The sequence below is a fragment of the Octopus sinensis genome, unplaced genomic scaffold (assembly GCF_006345805.1).
Source record: "Octopus sinensis unplaced genomic scaffold, ASM634580v1 Contig01161, whole genome shotgun sequence".
Classification (NCBI taxonomy): Eukaryota; Metazoa; Mollusca; class Cephalopoda; order Octopoda; family Octopodidae; genus Octopus; species Octopus sinensis.
Window position 1 is genome coordinate 1 of NW_021824616.1, and position 11,385 is coordinate 11,385.

Here is an 11,385-nt window from a genome sequence, read left to right on the forward strand (position 1 = left end):
GATTGCATTCAATTGGTAAGTTATCACAACGTGATTTGTCTTACAAGTTTAAATATAGTCAATACAGGCATGGCTGTGAGATGGTTACTGAGCTTGTTTTACAACCATGTGATTTTGCAACCACATTGTAACCAGTATTTTGTCACATCAGCCAAAATCTAACCAACGATAGTCAACAAATATACGTCATATTCTTTGACTGATACTCTTTTACTCTTTTACTTGTTTCAGTCATTTGACTTCGGCCATGCTGGAGCACCGCCTTTAGTCGAGCAAATCACCCCCAGGACTTATTCTTTGTAAGCCTAGTACTTATTCTATCAGTGTCTTTTGCCGAACTGCTAAGTCACGGGGACGCAAACACATCAGCATCGGTTGTCAAGCAATGTTGGTGGGGGACAAACACACACACACACACACATAGGACAGGCTTCTTTCGGTTTCCGTCTACCAAATCCACTCACAAGGCTTTGGTCGGCCTGGAGGCTATAGAAGACACTTACCCAAGGTGCCATGCAGTGGGACTGAACCAGGAATCATGTGGTTGGTAAGCAAGCTACTTACCACAAGAAGCCAATCAATAGTTGATTGAAAATTAGTCACATCTCATAAAAAGAATATCAAGCAACAGGCAGTGGAACAGAGTCAGAGGAACACATTCATAAACAGTCTTGATTAGGTCAGCAGTCAGGAAGGAAGATGCTGTTGACCAGTACTGACATTAGAAGCTCATAGATTCATGAGAGACAGATCATCACTGCAAATGAAATTTTTTCTAGAAATGACACAACCATCAAAACACTGACAGAACATCTGTTAAGTGAGTTGTGTTTTGACAACCTTACTGCCAACAAAATATGAATGCTACAACAAACAGTCATCACAGAAATATCGCTACATAATGTTGTGAAATGAACTGTTTCCCTATTATTTTCTGTTTTTGGTGTACCAGACCATTGCATTTGGGTCTTCTTTCTAAAGTAACAAAAAATAGATGATTAAGGACTGACTTCAAGCCATTTTCATTTTGTCAACTCTAGTTCATCATCATATTGTCTCACACACACTTACACATAACACATACATTTGAATACACATACACTCACACACAAATACATACACATACATAAATATACATACAAATATAGCGAGGGGGGGAGAAATAGCAACATGCATACACACACATATATGCATATAATGTCCACATGCCTACACACATATAGCATGCAAACACATGCATGTGCACGTACCAATCAGATGTCCAATATATCTTCACACACATCCACATTCACACACCCAAACACTGATAAGCTCAAACTAAAAACAAAATTACAAGGGCTATTACTATAGAGCCACACAATAACCATGCACCAGCTCAGATCTAAACACACACATGCACATATGTACACACACATATATACTTGCCAAAAACCGACATTAATCACAAACCCTACTGCATTTACTCACTGGTACAAAGCTCATATAACTATACACTTTTACTCTTCTACTTGTTTCAGTCATTTGACTGTGGCCATGCTGGAGCACTGCCTTTAGTTGAGCAAATCGACCCCAGGACTTTTTCTTTGTAAGCCTACTACTTATTCTATCGGTCTCTTTTGCTGAACCGCTAAGTTACGGGGACGTAAACACATCAGCATCGGTTGTCAAGCGATGTTAGGGGTACAAATACAGACACATAAACACACACATATATATACAACGGGCTTCTTTCAGTTTCTGTCTATCAAATCCAATCACAAGGCTTTGGTCGGCCCGAGGCTATAGTAGAAGACACTTGCCCAAGGTGCCACGCAGTGGGACTGAACTGGTAAGCAAGCTACTTACCACACAGCCACTCCTATGCCTATGTAGACATGCAAATACAAGTCAGGCATTAATATAAAGTACTCATAACCTAGAGTGCACAAACAAAACATACAACAAAAAGGCACACACTCAGACAATAGTTTTACTGCACTACACAGACACTAACAGTCATGCACACACACAGGTGGATGTGCCCACTTGCACACACATGCACACACACACACACATGCAATCACACAGGCACAAACAAATGACCAGAAGCAACAGTCCACACTAGTTGGCAGAGACCACTTAATACCTCTTTTTTAAAAGCTTCTTCTTACCTTTTACTTTTATTTCTATTTTATATTTTCTTCTACTTAAAGGTTCCTTCTATTGCTTTCTGCCCACAGGCACTCACACACACACACACACACACACACACACACAAAGTTGGTTGTTGTCTATTGTAAATTAATGATCCAGGATGCTGAACAGAAAAACCATCTAGATAACTTTTAAAACTTTTAAAGGTTTCACAGGAAATTTTACTATTGTTTCATAGACATTTTAGGAAGGAGTTGTTTAATTATGAGCCCTTTAAATGCCAAACTATTGTTGTATAAGTTCCTGATGCTGTAGCGTGAGGAAGGGGTATGACAGTATCTTGGTAGTTCTTCCTTGTTTACCAAGGTCTGGTGCAAAACATTTGAGAAACTTCAACATAGAAATACATATTTCTAATGGCATTCTACAATGTTGAGATATGATATGCCAAACTATTCCCAGTTGTGCAATTTTTTAACTTTGGAAATTTGCTTTTTGGGTTTTATATAGCAGGTTGTGTGTGTGTGTGCACGTGCGCACGTGAGTGTGTATGAGTGAGTGTTCATATGTGTATATGTATGCACTTATATATGAATAAATGTATGTATTTTCCCTTTCTCTTTTTTAAAATTTTGACTGGCCACCTATTTGGTAGCAAGATTATGTCTATGTTGTGTATATATATATATATATATAGATAGATAGATAGATAGATAGATAGATAGATAGATAGATAGATAGATAGATAGATAGATAGATAGATAGATGGATGGATGGATACGTACATACATATATAGATATATATAACTATTCCTCTGGAGGTTTCCTTATAATTTGAACATTCATCTCTATTTATAAAACTGAAATGCGAAAAGTTTGTTTGTTTGTCTGGTTTTTGGCATTAGAACGGGTTAAAGGCCACTAGATCCCATCAGATTGACTTCAAAATTTACAGGGACATGTAAAATGAGGTGAGGATGAGAGTGGGCTAGGTTAGAAATCCCCATCTTAAAAGGTGTCGTTGCCAGGGCCAAAAAGGCACTTTCACAAGTCTACTCTCATTCTTTTATGTATCTGTCTTCTTCCATCACTCACTCTCTTTCCTCCCTTCCCATCACTTTCTATATATAACGTCGTTTCACAACGTCTAACTCCCTTACCTTCACTTTCTCTTTATAATGTCGTTTCACAGCGTCCTATATCTGCCCCCCTCCCCACCTTCGACAGCGCTTTCACACTCTCTCTCTCTCTCTCTACGTCTGTCTGCATTCATAGAGAGAATTATCATCGCCACCACCACCACCACCACACAATCATGAGAACAAATATTATGAATCAGATATTTATTGGATTAACATATATATTTATATATGTGGGTGTGTTCTATATATAAATATGTATATATAATGTATATTATGTATTTATGTATATTAAACTTTTTAATACTTTTTGATAGTTATATATATTTTTTAAAAATTTAATATAAATTAATAATTTTAATTTAAATTAAATAATTTAAATTTTAAAATTTATATTTTATATATTTTGTATATTATATTTTTATTTTAGTTTTGGTTTATTTTTTTTCACTGTTTGATTTGCCTATTGTGGTTTTATCTCTAATTTAATTATATATATATAATTTGTATACATTTGTATATATAATGCATGCACACACACACAACACATTCATATATAATGTGTGCATTATGTGGTTGTTGAGCTGAACTGAAAATATGCACACCTATGTTTAAAGTGCTGGCGAGTTTGCATGACAATTATTTTTTTCCTCAAATGAAAGGTGTGACCTCTAGGACAAAATTCCTCATCTTATAAAATTTGGCCCCAGTAGACCCAATGAAATTGGGTTATATTACCAAAATGTGAAAGCAGCCCCATTTAACATCTCTTTTTCATGCTGACATATTGGACTGCTTGATAGGAAACAGGTAAGGTCAGGGGCCACACACATATATATATATATTATATATATATAATATATATATATATATATATATATATTATATATATTATATATATTATATATATAATATATATATATATACAATAATGTTACATTACTCAATAGTCAAGATAAAACCTGAGTTTCAGATGCCGAAGTGGGAATCCCACTTCGGTATCTGAAATAGTTTTATCTTGACTATTGAGTAATGTAACATATTATTGTATAGATAAATTTCCTCTATTACATAATATTGAGGTCTCTTTCTTCTTTAGTTATCTTACCGTTTTACCAATATATATATATATATATATATATATATATATATATATATATATATATAATATATATATATATTATAACATACTATAGCTAAAAGATATATATATATATACATACATATAGCTAAAGGATATATATATATATATATACATATAGCTAAAAGATATATATATGATGATGATGATGATATATCCGATAATAAATATAACCACACGGTAAGTGGTCATAAGGATAGGTTGCTAGGGCAAAACAATGCCCTTGGTGGCCATCTTAGCAAACTAGGTGAAGAGTTATACATAATGGTGTCACATGCACCACTACAATACATTGCTAACACTGTTACACATATACCAATACACACACTACCACACAACATACTACATACATACGCTACCTACAGGTCATTATATACATTTCCACTACACATAAATACACTCACCGCGATAAACAAAACTGCACAAACACCACTACAAACACAACGCATGCATACACAATTACACGTGCATTGCTACACACAAAATTACAAATACTACGCATAACTACATATACACCAATATACACACGACTACACAAACACATTGTGCGCGCGAGCGTACGATCTGTATTTGTTTCAGCCAAAAACTGATAAAATGGTCACTGCTGTCTTCGGGTGCATAATCTAGTTTAATGATGTTGATTTTAACACCAGTTGCTCGAAACTCATCGAAGTTCTACCTTCCTTGATTGTAAATTGAGTGGGCGTGTTCGACCGTGTTGCCCGGCTGGTTGAAAACTGGGTCAAACGGTGTCAGCCGAAATAGTCATCTCTTCCTGTTTCACGCAGCCTCTGTTTATACGGTCTGTAACGTTCGCGAAGGTCTCTTCGTAACATCTTTCAGTCTCTTTCATTTTCGTTGATATCTACTGTCGTATCAAAAAGATAAATCTTCAAGATGATGCGAATGCAGAAGGACCGTGTCGACCCCGAAGAAGAGAAGAAGAAGGCCAGACAACAAACAATGCAGACAGTAGCTTTCTTCGTGATGGTGTGTGGCTTTATACGTGCAAGTGAGTGACCTTAAATTAACACTTTCACCTTCACTTTAAATAACAAACATTGTTCACATGTGAATACAATAATAAGGTTATAACATCGTGTCAGTGTTCTTGTTTGAAAATCAGGTGTTTGTTTGAACCTGCCACTGCTTTTATTTCATTAGTTTGACAAATGTAAAGCAGAAATTTTGCAATTTAATTAAGACTTAAATGTATGATATACTTACATAAGAGTGCGAAGAAAAAACAAAAAGAATTCACCACTATTGAGACACGCCAGCATCCTTGCAGCGTTGCCGCAGGTTATAACATTTCTACTTTACAAAATTTAAAAGTATATATAAAAATAGTAAACAAATATATGATTCTCTTGTATTTGAACTGTCGGCATTGATCATACATCGCCAATGGTTTGCGAAACGCTTTCTGATAAACAGTCTAGTCCACATTTTCAGTTACTAATTAGGTGACAATAGCTATAAAACGAAGCAAATATTTAATACTACAGTTCGATCTGTTTACTGTCTTAGTAGGACCTTTTAAAAAAACAAATCTTTATTTCTTTTTATGTTTAAAATTTTTGTAATTAGAAGCTTTGCTGGAGCGGGAAAAATGTAAAACTAATCAAAATTTTGTAACAATTAACTGTAGATGTTTAAACCAATTCAATTTTAAATGTTTGTAAGTTAACATGCTATGTCCTTCATCTTTTATTTAGCCTAAAATAAGTTCTGGAGCCAAATTATTAAAGACCTAGAATCTCCATGGTTCAATGATCGAATGCCACACATATGTATATACATATTATATAAACTCTAACTTCACAGCAGTTATCATGACAATTTATTGCCCTTTCGTCCTCGCTTATAATTTAACACCACGTGTCTTTGTTTTTTTTTTTTCTTTGGTGGGGGACACTTGCACTTCTCATTTTAATATTTCTCTTTTTAAAATTACATTTATAGATAGAAATCTGTACAGATATTTATAGTTTGAAATGTATAACATAAAGTCTTTTAAATTGAAAGATATGCATGAAAGATCGTGCTTTTAACTGGAACCCATGAAAACAGTCTAGTCTTTCAAGGTCATTCCATGAATCCAAAAAAAAACCCAACAGATTTTGTATGCGTGTGTCACTCTCTCTCTCTCTATATATATATGTGTGTGAGTGTGTATATATATATATATATATATAACACATTATATTGTATTTATATGTGTGTGTGTGTGTGATAAAAATGAAAGTGAAGGTAAATTGTATGTGTTAAAATCAAAATGAGGATATTTAAACCTCTTATAGGATATTTTATCAAAGATACGCTGATTTAATATATTATATTTTGAAGAGATATTACTTCAATGAATATATATATAAAATATCGTAAAATATCAAGCATAAATTCGAGTTAGAAAACAGATCTAATGGATACAAATTAATTTATTAATATATATATATATATACACACACGCATATACATACAGTATTATATAACTATTACGGCCTATCTTACCGATCGGTTTCGCACTAAAGATTCAATGGAATGTTAGGTAACAGCCTTATGTAATCCTGCTCTGTGTGTGTATGTATGTATGCATATATATATAAAGTTAATCCAAACAAGAAAACACAGAAAAAAAGAGAAAAAAACACAGCAACGCAGGACGTGGAACAATTAAAGTATTATTGACGCTCAGGAAAGAAGGGAAGGAGGGTTTAACGTTTCGAGCGGAGCTCTTCGTCGGAAACAAGGAGAAGGAAAGATCCCAAGGAGGGAAGACAGAGGAGAAAATATTTGAGCTGGTGGTGCTCAAGAGATCATATATATATATATATATATAAAGGCGTGGCTGTGTGGTAAGAGGTTTGAGATTCATTCATTCAACTAAGAATTCCACAAGACGGTTCCCTAGCATGGCTGCAGTCAAATGACTGGGACAAGTAAAAGATATATATATATATATTCTTTTATTCTTTTCCTTGTTTCTGTCATTTGACTGAACAAATTGACCAGGACTTATTCTTTCTAAGTCTAGTACTTATTTTATCAAGCTGTTTTGCTGAACCACTTAGTTACGGTGGGAAGGGTACAGACACAAACACACAAATATATATATATATATATATATATACGATGGACTTCTTTCAGTTTCTGTCTACTAAATCCACTCATAAGGCTTTCGTTGGCTCAATGCTATAGTAGAGGCACTTGACGAAGCTACCACCCAATGGGACTGAATCGAGAACATTCATATATATATATATATATATATATATATATATATATAGACATACATACGTATGTATGTATGTATACGTAAAGAAAGTCAGAAGGTACGAGATGAATATATTTCAACAGTTGACATCCATAAGAATTTTGATTGTTTTGCATCATGGAAAAATAATTTATTTTAGTGTATAATAAATTAGTTTCATGTCTGCATTAGTGTATATGTTATAAATTACATAGTACTATTGTACATTTTGCAAGCTAATACAGGTATAGAAGGTTGGCTCTTCAGATCCATAGAATATTATGGTTACTTCTATTCGTCATCTCCAATATATACATACAAAAAGTCATCTTCAATAATTAATGTATGGAAGACAATAATTAATAAAAAAAAAAGTTTTCTATAGAAAAAGAAAGGAGATTTAGTAAGATATTAAAAAGGAAACAGTGAGTGGTAGCAGTGGAAATGAAGATTGTGTATAATATAATAGATAGTTTGTTGTTAATAGCCTAGAAGTATTAATAATAGAGAGAGAAAAAATTTTATGAAAGGAGAGGGGAAAACTTTTTCTTGGTATCCTTCTAGACCAAAGTCTAACTAACAACTAACCTATGCACTCTCCAAACTTACCTTTCAATGTACCCATGTTGAGTGTGTCAACTCTAAGGGGAAGGAGTGGTAAGGTTACTGTGTTAGTTCCAGTTTAATCTATAATGCAAATGGTATGTATTTGAAACTAATGTGTATTTTTATTAGGCTGTTCTAAGTCAGTAAGGAAATGAATTAAATGAGATTTTAGCTGCTACTACTCAAAAATTCAAGTGACTACATTAAGGTTCCCTCAGTTCATTTTGCTTGTTATTGAAATCTGAATTATAGACTAATTATAAGTCTAGTACTTATTCTTTCAGTTTCTTTGCCTGACTGCTAAATTACAAGACACAACTGAATCAACAATGGGTATCAAACAGCAACAAATGCATGTGCACACACATAATGTACATGTATAAGAGGTTTCTGTACAGTTTCCTCCACTCAAATGACACTGACTGGTCTGGAGCTATAGAAGATACTTGCCCAAGGTGTCATGCAATGAAACTGAATCTGAAAAAGCATCATTCTGAAGTGAATTTCTTAACCACACAATCCTGTCTTGTTGTTTACCCTTGATCAATCATGATTGAGTAGACCTTACAATAAAAGGCATACTTGCCATGGCTATTTTGGCTTTTTCGAAGGTATCTAGGACTACATTATCCAGTGAGTCCCCTGTACATTAGCCACTGGGATTTCAAGGGATATTTAGTGTCACAGATCATAATATTGATTTCTAAATTTTGACATAAGGCCAGCAATTTCGGGTGAGGGGTTAGTCAATTGCATCAACCCCGGTATTCAACTGGTGCTTATTTTATTGATCCAAAAGGATGAAAAGCAAAGTCAATCTCAGCAGAATTTTGAACTGAGAATTTAAAGATGAGCAAGATACAACTAAGCATTTTGCCCAGCTTGCTGTCTTATCACAGGACATCATATTAAAAACAGTTCCTGCTGGGTAGTGTGATATGTAGAGCAGCTGTTTCTATATGATCCCCAATTTCTCTGTTTTCACTCTCTCTCTCTCTGAAATTGGTATGGCACCTGGTTTCAGACAATTAGTCATATTGACTCCAGTTCTATATCTATTTACCAGCTAAGTTAACCTTTTTTGTGTGTTTTTGATGTGAAGGGACATAATTCCAATCACTTGCATACATTAGTAAATATAAATCATGGATACATACTCATGTGTATGTATACACACACACACACACATGGTAGGTGATGTGCTGTAAGTAGTTTTCTTTCCAGGTTCAATCCCTCTATGTGGCACTATAGATAAACGTCTTTTATAGCCTCAGATCAATCAAAGCCATATTATGAGTGGGTTTAGTTGACAGAAATTATATCATGTGTGTGTGTTACTATCTCCATATAAACATGTGTCACCATAATGCAGTGTTATTCATCTCCAATATTCTGTGAGAACATGTCTGACCATGGGGAGATATTACATTTCTTGGATACAGGTAAGGGTTCTGGCTATGGAAAATCTGCTTCAACAAATTTTGTCTGGCCTGTTAAAATGATAATTATATATATATATATATATATATATATTTACACACACACACACACACACACATATATATATACAAATGATGTGGTATGAGAAAGATTTTCAAACAGTTTCTGATTGCCAAATTCTACTCACATGGTACCCAACTATAGCAGCAGTCTCTTGTCCAAGATGGTACCCATCCTGATTATTGAACCTGTTGTCATGAAACATACAACCATACTTCTCTCTCTCTCTCTCTCTCTCACGCATATACACACGTGCGCATGCACATTACATCCATCATATTTGTAGGTTCATTAAATATAGGTTTTATTGTAATAACTGTTTATGGTTGGATAGTGTTCTCATCATTAATCACTGAACAAATTCTAGTTCAGTTTCATAATTATTTCCCTGGTATTCAGAGACAGACTGGGGACAAACTGTGTAAACTGTGTTTCTTGTGGCACAATGACCAATTAAGTAAACAGTAATGTAGTTTGAACTCATGCACATATAGTTCAGTAGCGAAAACCATTGTATTTTAAAACTGAATTTTCTTTTTATTTTCCTTTCAGTTCCCATCATGATGGAGCGGTTCAATTAAGTCTGGTTGAATAAGAAGACTAAAGAAACATTTCTAGAAGAGACAGTTCGAAGACCTTAGAACAAAATGAACTAGACCTGCTGTTTGGTGCAGACCACAGTTATGTCTTCATGTGTTCAGCACCAATCCAAAGTATGGAAAGGTGTGCAGTTTTCTGGAATACGGTTGTATCATCATAGCTTCTGTACTCCAACAATGGATGGTTTGGTGCAGTGTTGTGGGTTACAGTTTTCATTCATTAGAAGTCATTCCAAGCATTAAAAATACCTGTTAATTATGACTTGGTGTTTATATTTATTCATAATTAAAAATTTTTTTTTAATGGTTTTTAGCCAGAGATGGTGGGAGAACAACTTATGACCTCTCCTCTCATTCAAAGTAGAAGGAAGGGATAATAAAGTTCTACTCAAACTAGAGACCGGACCCAAATGTTTGCAACAGGATGGACTCTGCTAAAAGCATCAAAGGACCAGGTGCTGGTGGTTTAACTGGCTGGTGAGTTTTTACTACAGAATATCAGCCTTCACTGTTCATATCTATACTGCTGGTATCAACTTGCAGCAATTTAAGCAGAAGTTTAATGGCTCAACCACATTGGTTTTGAAGAATCTGTGAAGGCTGTAGGCACTGATTTTTTCCTTCAGACCTGCCAAGTTTAAAAAAAAAATAATGCCCTGTCATCATATGTGACCACTTCAAAGAAAGTGATTTCATTGGCATCCCTTGTCAACCGCAAAAGTTCACACCACAGCTACCTCCTATCCTTAGCACACTTTCTTGTCCCCACTCTCTCTTCAGCAATGCACTACACTGTTTCCAAAAGAATAAGTAGCTCATCATACACTGCTGACTATCAACATATTGATCTCACTTCCAAAATGAGGAAAATAGTTGTCAGCAGTCATTTTCCTTGCATTATCTCTGACCTCTTGTCAGTGACCAGCACTATAGCTCCTGTAGAACTAGATCTATCAGCATCATCCTGTGTCGTTAACCCCTGGTCTCTCTCCTATTTATGAACTTTGGAAA

At 34.6% G+C, this 11,385-nt stretch overlaps 1 long non-coding RNA gene across 1 annotated transcript; it reads left to right on the forward strand.

The window, feature by feature from the left end:
• Positions 1 to 5,128: 5,128 nt before the first annotated feature.
• LOC115227000 lies at positions 5,129 to 10,636 on the forward strand. The gene is made up of 2 exons (XR_003883058.2): positions 5,129 to 5,425; positions 10,328 to 10,636. It is a non-coding gene; the product is annotated as an uncharacterized LOC115227000 (long non-coding RNA).
• Positions 10,637 to 11,385: the final 749 nt, after the last annotated feature.